Source organism: Arachis ipaensis, chromosome B09 (assembly GCF_000816755.2).
Source record: "Arachis ipaensis cultivar K30076 chromosome B09, Araip1.1, whole genome shotgun sequence".
NCBI classification, from domain to species: domain Eukaryota; kingdom Viridiplantae; phylum Streptophyta; class Magnoliopsida; order Fabales; family Fabaceae; genus Arachis; species Arachis ipaensis.
Genome location: NC_029793.2, coordinates 48,658,116 through 48,667,999, shown reverse-complemented (window position 1 = coordinate 48,667,999; position 9,884 = coordinate 48,658,116).

The window sequence follows — 9,884 nt, the reverse complement described above, 5'->3', positions numbered from 1 at the left end:
ATAACGAGAGTTGTTTTAGGATTTTCTCAAAATTTTGTTTCCTAAATAATTTGTATACATAAAAACCCAACCATTACGCCTAGACTTTCAAGCTTGACTGTTAGCTAGACAATGTACATCTACCGCGCAATTTTGGACAATTAATATTTTAAATTGATAAAAGTCTATAATAACTATTGCTAAACAATAAAGTTAGTAGTCCAAATTTTTTAAAACAAATATTTAACTAAGTCATAGTGCGCTTCTTCTTCGAGCGTACATATATACGTGTTGTCGTTGCTATCGTTTTTTCTTCTTCTCTTGTTTGATTTTCTTTCCTCCTTCTTTTTTTTTTACTTTCTTTCATTATCATTATCATCGTCGTTGTCTTCTTCATCTTCTTCTCCTATTAAAAAATTAGAGCATAACAATTTTGATTCACAACATAAAAATTTTGATACACAACATAAAAAATTTTGATGCAAAATATAGAAATTTTTAAAAGACCATGTATCTAGAACATTTACACTCAACTAACAAAATATATGGTAAATTCTATTCTACACTTCCTATAATAACATGTAAATTACCCTCTATGACATATCACTCTTTAATTGGTTATGTTAACTATGATTAGGTTATTTTGTAATTAAATCATTTTTTAAAATAGGTAATTGTATAATTTATTAAAATATTAAAAACTGAATTTTGCTTCTTCTCCAAATCATGCTTCCAGAGAATGAACCCTAATTCTCGGTAATGCCTTACGGCCTGTTGCTCCTCCTCCATTCTGTCGCCATCGTCGTGCCACCAAAGCATAACCGCCTCATTGGATGACTTGTTCTCTCAGTCTGTCGTGCCGTCACCAACCTCCAAAGCATCACCGCTGCTGTCGTCACAAACAGCGCCGCCGTCCTCAGGTATCCTTCTCTCTCACTCAGTCTCTGTTTCTGCCTTCTCTCAGCCCTTAACGACGTCGTTCAAGCACTATCGCTGTAGTTGTTGTTGTTATCACCGCTCTCTTGCAACCTTGTTGTTTCTGATTTTAGGCTTTTGTTATGTTTTTTCTTTGCTTTATGCAATTTAATTTGATCCAAAACCGAGTTAATTGGATTCTAAATAGATAATTAGAATAATAATTGCTTACATGTTCTTTTTTACATATATAACACGACCTGTCTATTTTGGGTTTCAAGCTTTCTAAGATATATATGTAGTCATGACATTCAATGAAATCATATTCCAAGTCTTTAGCTCTTTTAATTTCTTTTAGGCTTGCTTACAGTTGAACTAATTCAGTGTTTTCTCTGTGCTTGGCAATGTAAATTTTATTGAGGTGGAGGACATTTTAGGCAGAAGTGGAGTTTATATTCTATCTGACGGCGAGCATTTAGGGCTCATTCCAAAGAAGATTTATGTTCTTCCGTCCGTGATTGAGATGATATGCTGATTCAACTCAATAATAGCATAACAGGTTCAATGATAATAATTAAAAGCAGCAGAATATTAGTTTATCATAAGTTTTTGTTTTTGTTTGACTTGGTTGCTAGCTTCGATACTGGCAAATTGCCCAGCTTTTTCAGCTCCGAGTCATCATTTTCTGTGTAATTTTTGAGAACAGAAAGTTATATTAGTTTGGAACTTGAAAGTTGTTTCATGGATTGGTGAAAGCAATATTGTGTTATTTCCTTTGTAATTTTAGTTGGTTCTAATTTCTAATTTATGAAATGGCATAACAGATTACAAGTTCAATGCTCTATGTTTTATTTTATTTGTTTACAGTAATTTTGACTTTAAGTTCATATTCCATTTGCAAGATGGGTTGATATATTTTGTCAAGAGGAGCTGTATATTTTTAAGTTTGGATGAACAGTTAGTTAGTTGTTACCGTGTGTTTTTTTTAGTTTTTATTTTTTCACGGTATCTCCTAAGCGCGATATACATGGTATCCATGACTATCAGTGATGATACTATATCAAGTGATAAATTTGCGTGCTTTTTTATTTCTACCTATCAAGTGAATAGTATCATTTTGACAACATGTAATTTGTATTTCAGGTTGAAATGATACAAAGGCATCAAGAAGGAAGGCAAAGGATTCTTGTTGTGGCAACATATTAGTAGGCAGGGATATTGTCATAGAATGGGTTAACATAGTTATCAACTATGAAATGCCTGATTCTATTGACACTTACCTGCATAGGGTAATTGGTTGCAATTCATTAAGACTTTTTCTTTTGAGAAAAATGATATGAATTAAATTAGCACATTATCTACTACTAATTTAACCATTATGCCATCTATATTTACATGGTTTTATTTTTGTTTAAACTGATCTGTTGGAAGAGCTAGTAGATTTTGCACCAAGGGGCTTGCAATTTCTTTTGTGTCTTCAACGGCTGTAACTAAGGGAGCATTTAGTTTAAGGATAAAGTAAAAATGATAGGTGTTAGGTTACAAATTCAACCAGTGATGTCGATAGTGATGATGTAAGTTTTTAATTTTTTACTATTGGCTACCTTTTCTTATTTAAAAGACTACCTTTCATTCATTCTGATGAAAGTTGAAGTTGAATGCTTGGAATAAATCTGCAGTTGCAAAATGCTATACTAGAATATAATTTTGCCTTGATCGTAGTAATTTCTACTTACTGAGGGCACTAGCTATTGCAGACCTTCACAGGCTTGGCATATTTATTCTTTCTTCATTACTAATAGTGCATAAATTAGAATTTTTTTTAATCTGGCATGTGTTTTAAGAAAGGAAACTACTGATAAGTTCATTTTAATAGTTAAATTAGGGATAAGAACATATGTATATAGAGTTAGATGGATCTTATCCATTTGGTTTGTTGGGTTTACAATATCTCATATTTCAAGTATTGCAATTCTTCTGTTATAATGTATATATTCTAATATAAAGGAATTCACAAACTTATGGATTTCCTTCGGGAGAATTTGTCTGTATTGACGCTGCTTGCTGAAGAAGGACCAAGACACGTCCTTGTCTATGGCCTTGATGCGTGAGCATCTTATACCCTTTTTCTAGTTGTTTTTATATTATTTTTAGTTTGATTTTATTAAATTTTATTATATTTTAGTGCGAAATTCACCTTTGGATGCTACTTTGAGTTTTTCTTGTGTTTTAATGATTTTAGGTGAAATTCGGAGCAGTTTGGAGAAGCCTGGAGCAAGAAATAGGAAAGCTACGAGCACCCCCTAGCAAGGGGTAAGAAGTCAGAAGCGCAACTCCTTTCTGGGCGTTCAACGCCTAATCCTGATGTTCAACGCCAGCTTGCTGTCCGAGTCATTCACCTATTGGGCCTCTACAGTGGATTTCGCATTCCTTAGGCTTATCTTATCTTATATTTGTAATTTTTATTTTAAAATAATATCTTTTAGATTTAGCATTAATTATTAGATTAGTATTTATAGGAGAAGATCTATTAGGTTTAGGAGATCTTCCCTTCTGCATATTTTCAGAAACCTATTTTTCTCTGTAAAGTTATGAGCAACTAAACCTCCTAGTTAAGGTTAGGAGCTCTATTTATTTCCATAGATTAATATTATTACTTTTTTATTTTAATTAATGTTTGATTTAATTCTAAGGTTTTGTTTTCGTTCTTAATCTTTTGATTCTGGGTGGAACGAGAGTATGACCCTTATTCTACATGAGCTCCCGTGATTCTCAAGAGAGTTATCTCGCTTGAGCTACAGCTTGAAAACAGTCCTCCTAAACTGCAAATTATCTAAACTAATCGGATAAGTGACATAAAATCCTGTTAGCTTTGGGTAATTGAGGTTTTTGTGGCACTAAACTAGTTTCTAAACTTCACCCTCTAATATGAATTAATTGACCTTGTCTGTGGCATTTTAGTAAGATTAGAGGAGATTAAATCACAAAAAGATTAGGTTTTAATCACTTATGGTTTGCGATAGAATGAATCACTCATTGTTAAAATACTTGGTAGGACGTTTTGATCTGGAAAAGTAAATATCTCTAAGACCTTAACTGTTTTCTCATCATTGTTTTACATCAATCTTTTAATTGCGTTTTTTATTTGATTGCTTGTGCATTTTAACCCTACAACCACTTTTTACTGTTTGCCTGACTATGTCCAACAGGATAACTATTGCTTGCTTACTCCGATAATCCCCGTGAGATTGATTCTCACTCACCTGAGGTATTACTTGGATGACCCGGTGCACTTGTCGATAAAGTGGTGCGAGTTCTAATTTCACACACCAAGTTTTTTGCGCCGTTGTTGGAGATTGTTCGAGATTGACAACTACCGGTAGTTTTATTGCTTAGATTAGATACTTTCATTAGTTTTTGTTGAAGTATTTTTCCCTTTTGATTTTCGAATTTGATCTTGTGTTTTCTTGAATTTTCGAATTCTTTCTTGTTATCTTTTCTCTTTATTTTTGAATTTTTGGTTATCTTATTTTGATTTAATTTCAAAATTTAAGTTTGGTGTTCTATTACTGATTTGTTCTTGGTCTAATTAATTTTCTTTTTAATTTTTTGAATCATATCTTGTTAATCTTTCTTGATTTTTGATCTTTATCTTATTTATCTTTTTCTTAATTTTCGAATCCTACTTTAGTTATTTCATTTAATTTCAAATTTTAAGTTTGGTGTTTCTTTAGTCTTTCTTTTTCCTTCTTTTTAAAATTTCATAAACTTTTAAAAATCCTTTCTTTTTAATTTTTGAAAAGTTTTAGGTTAATTCTTACATCTTTATCTTATTTTTATTTAAATTCAAATTTAAGTTTGGTGTTTCTTGAAGTGTTTTCTCTTTCCTTTTAAAGAAAAATTTCTTAAAAAAAAACTTTTTTTTTCTTTTTGAAAATCTATAAATTAAATCCTCCATCTTTATTCTTGAATTCTTTTTGTCTACTTTATCTTACTTTATTTCTTTTAGGATATCTCACTTGGAGCTCTCTATACTCTGACATAGAGACTCCCACTTTTTCTTTGTCTCTTGTTGTTTATGAGTAGGAACAGGGATAAAGAACCCCTTCTTGATTTTGATTTTGAAATTGAGAGGACCTTAAGGCAGTGTTTGCAATAAACCCAAGCTTACAAAGCCGGAAAGAATCCCACGAAATCTTTTGAGAAGGAAGTTAAAGAGACCACTATGGTAGCCAAAAATCCAAATGTTGGAGAAGAGGCAAGAAAGGTGCTTGGCTCTTACACTGCACCCACATCTGACTTCTGTGGGCGCAGTATATCTATACCTTCCATAGGTGCCAATAATTTCGAGCTCAAGCCTCAACTAGTCACTCTGGTGCAACAGAATTGTCAGTTTTATGGACTCCCGCAGAGGACCCTAACAAGTTCATATCTGATTTCCTGCAGATCTGTGATACTGTTAAGACAAATGGAGTGAACCCTGAGGTTTACAAGCTCATGCCCTTTCCCTTTGCTGTAAGGGACAGAGCAAAGCTATGGCTGGATTCTTAGCCTAAGGAGAGCCTGGACACATGGGACAAGGTAGTTACCAGATTTCTGGCCAAGTTCTTCCCACCCCAGAAGCTGAGTAAGCTTAAGGTGAAAGTCCAGACCTTCAGACAGAAAGAGGAAGAATCCCTCTACGAAGCCTAGGAAAGATACAAGTAGTTGATCAGGAGATGCCCTCCAGACATGATCTCAGATTGGACCATGCTAGAGATCTTTTATGATGGCCTCTCTGAAATGGCCAAGATGTCACTGGATCACTTTGCAGGCGAATCACTGCACATGAAGAAGACGCCTGAAGAGGCGCATGAGCTTATTGAGATGGTTGCCAACAACCAATACATGTACACTTTTGAGAGGAACCCTGTGAACACTGGAATTACTCAAAAGAGAGGAGTCATAAAAGTGGACACACTAGATGCCATTTTGGCTCAAAACAAGCTTATGTCCCAACAAATCAACATGATCTCCCAACACTTAAGTGGGATATATAACTTTCGGCAGTTACCACTCAAGATGCACCCTATGAAGAAGACACTGGTAATTTTGCTCAGACCACCATGGAGGAAGTGAATTACATGGAAAATTCCTTTAGAAATCCCAATAATGATCCCTATGCAAACACTTTCAATCAGGGATGGAGGAATTACCCTAACTTTGGGTGGAGAGATCAGTAGAGGCCTCAACAAGGCTTCAATAATAATCAGGGTGAAACTAACCAAAATAGGTTGAACAATAGACAATTCCAACCCTCTCAGCAGCAGATGGAGATGCCTCAACAAAGCCTCTCTGACTTAGCCACAGTAGTTTCTAACCTCTCCAAGACCACTCATAGTTTCATACAAGAAACTCGGTCCTCAATAAGAAACTTGGAGATACAAGTGGGTCAATTGAGCAAAAGGATACCCGAGGGACCCTCCAACACTCTTCCAAGCAACACGGAGATAAATCTAAGGGAAGAGTGCAAAGCCCTCACTATGGAAGAAGAGGCCGAATCCAAGGAGGAGCATGCTGCTGAGGATCTGAAGGAGAACAAGACTCAAGAGGAGACTATGAATGCACTTATGCACGCCCGAATGGAGATGAAAGAGCCTAAAGTACAACCCTCTCTAAACGTGAAAAAGGAGACTGAGGATGAGCAAATCGCTCAATTCTTGGCAATCTTCAAGAAGTTACAAATCAACATTTCTTTTGCTGAGGTATTGGAGAAGAAACCTCCCTATATGGCCTATCTGAAAAATGCATTCTCTGAAAAGAAGGCCCTGAAGGGAGATGAAACTGTGGTGCTGACCAAGGAATACAGTGTCTTTGTGTAAAGGAGGCTACCTTAGAAGATGCCAAATCCCGGAAGCTTCCTGATTCCCTGCACTATAGGGACCATTACATTTGAGAAGGCACTATGCGACCTTGGATCAAGCATAAACCTGATGCATTTTTTTTGCGATGAAGAAGCTGGGATCCAAGAGGTGCAGCCCATAAGGATCTCACTAGAGATGGCAGACAAGTCCCTGAAACGGGCATATGGACTGGTGGAGAACATCCTTGTAAAGGTTGAAGACCTTTACCTCCCTGCAGACTTCGTGATACTTGACATTGAAGAGGACAAGAATGACTCTAATCATCTTTGGAAGGCCCTTCTTAATAACTGGGAAGGCCTTGATTAATGTAGAAAGAGGAGAGTTAATTCTGAGGTTATGGGAGGACCATATAATGTTTAAGATGCCTAACCTTCACTCCCTCTCTGATAAAGGAGGTACTTTCATATAGCACTTAGTGTTTCAACCTTCTCTCTCTGTGGAAAGTCATCCGGATCCCCCTAACAACAAACTTAAGTTTGATGTTGGGCATTCACCACCCACCATTGAGGAAGGAGGCACCAAGAAGAAAGTACCTAAGGGCTAGAGGAACAAGAAGATTCCAATTGAGAACTTCTCACCTGGCATGAGAGTTGTCTTCACAAGAAGTCCAATCATACCGCAAACTGTGAACCGAATCCTGTCTCTAGAGCATGTTGAACTAATTCATGAGAGCAAAGGAAAGAAGTTCACAATAAGGGGTAAAGATCTGAGCCCCTATCAACCTCCATGTTCATACCATGGGTCGAGCTACATGATCTAGATTGGATGAAGACAAAAGCAACCGACCTCTTGTAAAGGTTTGTCATCACCGATCTCCTTTTAAAGAGCTCGGTCAAATCACTAGAGGCCCTAGACAGGCCCAGGACTGAAGGACACAGCCCACCTCAAAGGTGGCTGGCCACAAGATAGATGATCTCACCAAAAATAAGATAAGATAACAAACTTATCTCAAGGGAGGTCACTCAAATACTACTATAAATACATTGGAGCCCCCAGGTATAATTCATACTCTGATTCTACACAAAAAACCTGCTCAAAGCCCGTGCTAACTTAAGCATCGGAGTCTCTTGTAGGTACCACCCCCTCCGGTGATCAAGGATCAGCAATATCTCAAGGCTCAGCAAGTCAGACACGACAGCTCCGGCCATAATAGCAGATCTCCTTCGAGATCGACCTTCAGTTTCAGATAACCCTCGGAACACTGGCGCCGTTGCCGTGGAACCTGGAAGTCATCCCACCATCATGGAGGACAACCTTGACAATGATCACAACTCTGGTTTGGAGGACAGAACGCCGCATAAGAATACGGATACCACAACGAAGGATACACCTAAAAATAAATGAGACAAATGATGACATGTCATCTTGTGCATGTTTTCTATGCTTTTTCATAAAAGAAATTGATGATTAATGCTTAAATATTGAATGTCTTTGTGCTTAAATAGTATATTTCTTTGATATTTGATTTTATAAACTTTTTAGGAAATAAGTGGAAAAAAAGCACAAAATAAGCTCAAAAGGAGAAAAGAGGAATTTTGGGGTACATTTTGGAGTTTGGGCACACTTTGGAGCCTTAGGCCATGCTTTTAAAAGCGTGGCCCATGACTAAATCAAGGAAGCGTGCTCTGTTTTCACAATCAGTGCTTGATAAACCACTATTTTATGGTTTATCTTGTGCTCAATTGAGTGGTTTTTATCAATTCTTTACTCACTTATTCATATAAATTGCATGGTTTTATATTTTCCTTCCTGATTTTGTGCTATGATTGAAAACATGCTTCTTTGGCCTTATATTTGCTAATATTAATCCTCTTTTATTACCATTCGATGCTGTGATATGTGTGTTAAGTGATTTCAGGGTTTACAGGGCAGGAATGGCTAAGAGGATGGAAAGGAAGCATGCAAAAGTGGAAGGAATACAAGAAGTTGAAGAAATTGCTAAGCTGTCCAGCCTGACCTCTTCGCACTCAAACGGTCATAACTTGAGCTATAAAGGTCCAAATGAGGTGGTTTTAGTTGCGTTGGAAAGCTAACGTCCGAGGCTTCAAAATGATATATAATTTGCTATAGTGGCCATACAGCAAAATGACGTGCACGCGTGAATCACACGGACACGTCGTTCTGCAGAAAAACCAGCGTGGCCGATTTCGTCCCCAGCAATTTCTGGGCTGTTTCTGGCCCAGTTCTCAGCCCAGAAAATATAGATTAGAGGATATAAAGTGGGAGAATCAATCTATTCATACAACAACAGAGATACAACATTCATTATTCACAATTTTAGGATTTAGATGTAGTTTTCTAGATAGAGATGCTCTCTCCTCTCTCTTAGGTTTTAGAATTAGGATTCCTTTGTTTTCTTCACTCCAGGTTCAATGTTCTTTAATTTATGTTTCTCTTTTACTTTTAGATACTCTAATGCTTTTAATTGTTAATTATTTATGTTGCCAAATTGACTTATGAATCTTTCCATGTTAAGATTTGAATATTCAATTTAATATAAATTGAGGTATTTCAGATTTATGATTGTTTTATTCTATTTATAATGCTTTTAATTTAATTTAAGATTTATTCCCTTTTTGCTTTGGTTAAGTAATTGGTAACACTTGAGTTATCAGACTCAACAGTTGATTGAAAATTGGGAATTGCTGATTGATTTGGATCGCTCTAAAGCTAGTCTTTCCACAGGAGTTGACTAGGACTTGAGGATCAAATTGATTGGTCCACTTGACTTTCCTTTATTTAGTAAGGGTTAACTAAGTGGGAGCAATAACAATTCTCATCACACCTGATAAGGATAATTAGGATGGAATTTCCAGTTTTCATACCTTGCCAAGAGTTTTTCTAATTATTAATTTATTTTTCTTGCCATTTAAATTACTTGTTCCTTATTTTAAAAACCCAAAACAAAATATACTTTTTCCATAACTAATAATAAATCATACCTCCCTGCAATTTCTTGAGAGATGACTCGAGGTTTCAATACTTCGATTATCAATTTTATTGGGTTTGCTTAAGTGACAAACAAGTTTTTGTATGAAAGGATTATTGCTTGGTTTAGAAACTATACTTGCAACGAGAATTTATTGT